Source organism: Neofelis nebulosa, chromosome 4 (assembly GCF_028018385.1).
Source record: "Neofelis nebulosa isolate mNeoNeb1 chromosome 4, mNeoNeb1.pri, whole genome shotgun sequence".
NCBI classification, from domain to species: Eukaryota; Metazoa; Chordata; class Mammalia; order Carnivora; family Felidae; genus Neofelis; species Neofelis nebulosa.
In genome coordinates this window covers 51,631,933-51,637,932 of record NC_080785.1, presented here as the reverse complement: position 1 = coordinate 51,637,932, position 6,000 = coordinate 51,631,933, and the positions used below count along the sequence as shown (strand labels likewise).

Below are 6,000 nucleotides of genomic sequence, written 5' to 3'. Positions count from 1 at the left end.
TTATGCTAATGATTCAAATGCATCCAAATGCTAGGCACCCTGCCGGCCAGTAACAGCATTTGGTTTTAGATCCACTCAGTCAATATTGGAGTTGGATTTTCTGTCTAATTCTTCCATAAACCATTCTGATTGTACCATGTGCTAGATTAGCCCTTTTAACAAAAGTTGCGGTCCCTGGAGAATTCAAACTTCTGCCCAGGCTTAGGTTTTACTATTGATAAAGCAAGCCATGCATTCCACTAATAGAAAGCAGTTTAAAGCAGATGCATTCTATTTTGCAGACCGGTCATAGGTGCTACCTCCCCTGTAAACAGTCCACCATCTTTTCAAGTTTTTTTTCCCACATGCTTTTTATCTTTATTTTTTTCACAGAAAAGCCAATTTATTATTACTAATGTTAGCTTTTGTGGAGGATTTTAGGTCACTTATTAGCAGTCTCATCAATAATGTGACCATTACCTATAATCAAAACTTTTCAGAAATAAAATTATATACATATATATAATGTATAATATAATACAAATATTTTTTCTATCCGTTAATTTCCAAAGCATGTTCATTCATATCTGACTGACCAATAGTACATAAATATCCTTTTATGATAGGCCAGGACATCCATTTTCTCCCAATTATACAAAAACAAATGCAAAATAGTGTTACGTGACTCCCTTGCCTGAAATGATAAGACTGTGTGTACACACATACATTTAAATCCCTTTATTCCCATTCCATGTTTTTGGCTGAACTTTATTCATATAATATCTGCCCTTCTTATGAAAGGCATCTCTATCTCTTCTCTTGTGAAAGGCATCACTATCCAGTTACCCAAGCCAAATCTCCTTCTTCTCCATCCCCCCACCTCTAGTCACTGAGTGCTAACAAGACATCTTCTTAAATCTTTCTGGAGGGGCGCCTGGGTGGCGCAGTCGGTTAAGCGTCCGACTTCAGCCAGGTCACGATCTCGCGGTCCGTGAGTTCGAGCCCCGCGTCGCGCTCTGGGCTGACGGCTCGGAGCCTGGAGCCTGTTTCCGATTCTGTGTCTCCCTCTCTCTCTGCCCCTCCCCCGTTCATGCTCTGTCTCTCTCTGTCCCAAAAATAAATTTTAAAAAACGTTGAAAAAAAAATTAAAAAAAAAAAAATCTTTCTGGAATGGAATTCCTCTCCATTAGAATTCCCTTTTGCAAGCCCACTTCTTCATCAGTCTGAACAAAAGATTTTAATTGCTCTGCTGCAGCTTTCTCTTCTTTAGTCAGTGGTGACAGCTCCACATCTGTTTGCTTTTGTAGTTCTTGTATCATGGTCATCGTCTTATTGACAGCACAAATGCCGTTCTTACTCTCTTTCTGTTCTATACCAAAGTTTGATATCGAGACTTTATTGCTGACAATTCCTTTAAGAGGGTAACTGGATTTCTCTTGCCTGCTGTATCAGGATGATTAGTCTTGATTTCATATTCCAGCCTGTATTGAATGTAATCCAGATCAGAGCTTTCTGGAACATCAGTTCCAGCTTATCGACCTCCGCCTCCATGTTGAATCCCCCACATGCTTTTTAAAGCATTTCCATATTCTGCAATAAGTGTTTCAATCACCTTTTATGGAAACCCACAAGACACTGAACTTAAGGATTTGTATAAACAGCCACAGGCGGTTGTCTTTCGATACCGTACAACGCACGGTCATGAAGAAGGGACCACAAATAAGTCAGCTGATTGCATGTCACTTTAAAACCACTGAATGTAGACTAAAGGCCGCTGAAAGGTTCTAATCGATACTGACTCCAACTTGAACCCCATGAGAAATGCGAGGTATGATGCCGATGTCTTTTCCTAAATCTGGCGATTTCTTTTCTAAGCAGTAATTAAATCAGTGAAAATGATATAGATTTATGTGAGTTGCTCAAATCTTTTTAGCGGCCATCACGAAACCAAAACCCCACCGATACACTTTACACGTCTGCAATTGGCAAATTTTGAAATGTCAGATCCACGCTAATTTATTTTGCAAGCCACTCCAGGAAAGCCAGGTCTCAGCCCAAGCCTCCCCCTGCCGGTAGGGGAACGGTTCCAGAAAGTCCTCCAGAGCTGACGTCAGGGCCCAGTGGGCTCTCTTTGTCCCTTCGCTGGCACCGTGTGGTGTCCCTGTGAAATTTTCTGCTTCTGCTGCCGGCACTGGCATCGTGTCAAACCTGGTTCAACACTTCAGTGTGTGCTGAGTCAGAACAGGTGCAGGGATGAAGTAACCACTTTGTATCCACATTTGAATATTTCAGCTCATGAGCAAGCTGGCTCAGGTGTGCTTCCTCCTTTCATCTGCCACCCACTTGCTCAGCCCAGGACCGGTTGTCTGCCCAGCATGACCTGAACAGGTTGCTTCATCCTTGTCATCTGACTGAATTACTGACAGCATGTTTGAAGCTGCCTTTTCGTTCGTAAGAGGCAACTTCTTTCTGCTGTGGAATCATTTCTCCCTTCAGAGCAAAGGGCCCTGGGCCCTGCCGAGACATGGCCCTGAGCTTATGACCGGAGACTGTGGTAGAAGGGAGGCAGTCATGTGTTTGGCCATAGGAGGGTCTCTCCACCTTTCTTTCTTCCAGAGTGGAAGGAAGCACAGAGAAGGAAGAAGCCCCGGCCTCCCTTAGGGACCCAGGAAGAGAAATGAGAAGCTGACTCAGATTCACAAAGAACTTAGCAACGAAAAGGGAGGTCTTCAGCATTTCGTGCTTTCCAAGTGGGCAGTTCCACATGCATACCTACTTTTTAAGGTTAATAGGGATTACGAATGAGGGGCTGGCTTGCAGACTGACATGGGCTGAGGTTGCTGCCGATGAGGAAAGTCAAAGCAGTCTATTAGAGACGTCAAGGTCTCCTAGACGCCAGTGACGTTCGCCTTTAACACACAAACAGCTTCTCTGACCTCACAACAGAGATGTCTGAGCCTAGGGCTGGGATCCACCAGAATGGTCTGGAGGTGGTGCTGAGAGAAGGCAGAGTTACATAATCAGAGGTGAGAGGCAGAAAGAACTAGATGCCCAATATCCAGAACACTCTCATACACAAGCACAGGACTGAGGACGTGCCCTAGAGAGGATATGGCCAAGGTGAGAAGGATGAGCACTGGCAGAGTTAGAGAGGAAGGCAGTTGCACTGACAGTCTCAAAATAATTTTTTCAACAAAAAACAAAAGTGTATTTCTGCAGCCCAAAGTGGAAAGTACTTTTGTTTCTTCCGAAACAAACAAACAAACAAACAAACAAAATGGGGATCGGTAGATGAAGGAGGCAAAGGAGTCTTGGTCTGGTATTAACCAATTCTATAAGGAGATTAAATAGATCCCCAAGCGATCATGAGGGTACAGAGCTGGAGCACTGGGGTGGGCAGGCTGGGGAGGGTGGGAGCTGAAGGGCCGGTTTTCTCTCCCGGGGAAGCTGGGACCAGGGAAAAGCCCCTGGCCGCAGAATGCCAGGCAAGCCAGTTGGCCTGGACGCCTCTGGACTCATGATGTGTGGACACTCAGCTCCCTATGCCTGGCAATTTCCGGCACTCTCCCCACCCACCTTCACCAACCTATTATCAAGAGAAAGAAAAGATATGTTTAATGATCCAAGGGAAGGTTTTCTCTAGAATGAGCCAAATTTTCTCTTCTCATGTAGAAAAGAAAAAGAAAAAACAAGCCGATGGGGCGCTTGGGTGGCTCAGTCAGTTAAGCATCTGACTTTGGCTTAGGACATGATCTTGTGGTTTGCGAGTTGGAGCCCCGCGTCGGGCTCTGTGCTGACAGCTCAGAGCCTGGAGCCTGCTTCGGATTCTGCGTGTTCCTCTCTCTCTGCCCCTCCCCCACTCATACTCTGTCTCTCTCTCTCTCTCAAAAATAAACATTAAAAAAAATGTTTTTAAAATAAAATACGAGAACCAGAAAAAAAAATTTTTTTAAATAAAGGAAAAACAAGCTGAGTCATCAGAAAAAAGTTATAATTTTATACTTAGTTGAAACCATAGTGATTATTCTAAAGAAAACAGGTGAGAGACACATGAGACCCACTAGAGATGGAGAGCAGGAGGGGCAATCAGGTAACCCAGGTACACGGTTGATGTGAACTTGGCCACTATCCCCCTTAGAACCAAGACGGCAGCAAACCACGATCTGGGCCAATTGCCATGGAAGGGGGAGCTGTAACCCTCCCTACTGCAAACTGCTGGGGTGTCTGGTGAAGGCAGGCATCATCTGCGTGTGACCTCGAAAGTGCAGAGCACGTGGTCAGTACCCTGTGTGGCTCGTTGACCGGTAAGAATCTTTTAAAAGCAAATGGATGGGTGAGATGTATTAAAGGGGACAGTTCTTCCTAAAGGCCACATGAAGGAAATACTGTCAAACCTCTGACCCTCAGAAAGTCATTCAGGGAACCTTCTAGATCTTCCCTCCATATGTCTTCCATGTTTACCATCATCTAACCAGTCTGACCGTGTCAGCGGTGAGACAGCACCCATGGCAGTGCGACCCGGGAAAATACAATAGGGGACCACCCTGCATGGGGTCTGGGGCCATGTGGAGTGAAGCCATGAGGGGCAGAGAGAGGGACTGGGGTGGCTCTGGAATCCTCGGGCCACATCAGTGCAGCATTGTCCTAAGGTTTATCCTGACAGGAGGCATCCCAAGGCATCCGGCAAACACTCTAGGGCTGAGGTGATAGTGACATTGATATTTTCTTGCTTGATTTTAGCTTTCATTCCCAGGAACATAATCTCAATTTAGAGTTTCCATGGGAAGTTCTGCTAGAAATCTTGCCAGTTCTGCCATCCAGGGCTTTCACAAGTATGCCATCAGCTTATGGCCACTGAGGGAGACTGTCAGGCTGCTTCCAGACAGCTAAGGAACACATTACTCCAAGTAACCTAGACACTAAGACAGTATTCTCTGAAACATGTATTCAGTACAAAGAATCATACGAGAAAAAAAATGTTTGTAGTCTCATCAACTTGGGAAATACAGAGCTAAACAAAAGTAAACAGGCTTCTTTGCCGCAGAATTTCCGGGGCGGGGGGAGGGGCTCGCCATGTGAGTGGGTGCTGGAATCTGCAGCAAGGGGGTCTGTTGTGTGTAGCCTTTCCCACCCTTCTTGGCCATCAATCCCTCCCTCCCCCCCCACCTTCTTCCCCTCAGAGAACCACATGACCTCAGTTGCCCAGAATGGTGTTGCTTTAATATTAACTGAAAATAAAGGATTAGACCACCTTGAAAGCATGCTGTTGGAACCCTAATGGAATAGGCCGTGATCATCAGTGGTGCCTAAATTCCATAAAGGTGAAAGCCCACAGGGAATGTCACCGTGTATGGATCAGGCTGATGCCAACTGAACCCACTGATGCACCCTCATATCACAAAAAGAGAGGCACTCCTAGGTGTGTACACCAAAGAAATAACACAGGTGTTCAAGCAAAAATTGGTACACGAATGTTCATTGCATCACTGTTCACAAAAGTCAAAAGGTGAAAACAACCCAAACGTCCATCGACTGACTGATGAATAAATGCAATGTGGCGTATCTGCGCAATGGAACGTGATTCAGCCATGACGAGAAATGAAAAGAAGGACCTAAGTCTTGGACGTGGGGTAATTTTCTTTTGTCTTTTCTTTTTTTTTTTTTTTTTAATATTTATTTATTTTTGAGAGACAGAGCATGAGCAGGGGAGGGGCAGAGAGAGAGGGAGACAGAATCTGAAGCAGGCTCCAGGCTCCAAGCTATCAGCACAGAGCCCGATGTGGGCTTGAACCCACAAACCGCAAGATCATGACCTGAGCCGAAGTCGGACACTTAACCGACTGAGCCACCCAGGTGCCCCCGGGGGTAATTTTCTAACGATCACATCTCTGGTAGATGTGGGATGTTCAGATTAGACCCAGAAATTGTAAGCCTGGGATTTTTATATTTGCTTTCCATCCTTCCTGCCATGTTTGAGAAAGAAGATAGCCATTCTTGTAAGGCAGGGTCGTGTCAAGGAGA

The 6,000-nt window shown here is 45.4% G+C and overlaps 1 pseudogene; it reads right to left on the bottom strand.

Annotated features, from left to right (window-relative positions):
* Nucleotides 1-1,124: 1,124 nt before the first annotated feature.
* Nucleotides 1,125-1,530, bottom strand: LOC131508546 (spindle and kinetochore-associated protein 2-like; annotated as a pseudogene).
* Between the last annotated feature and the right edge of the window lie 4,470 nt (nt 1,531-6,000).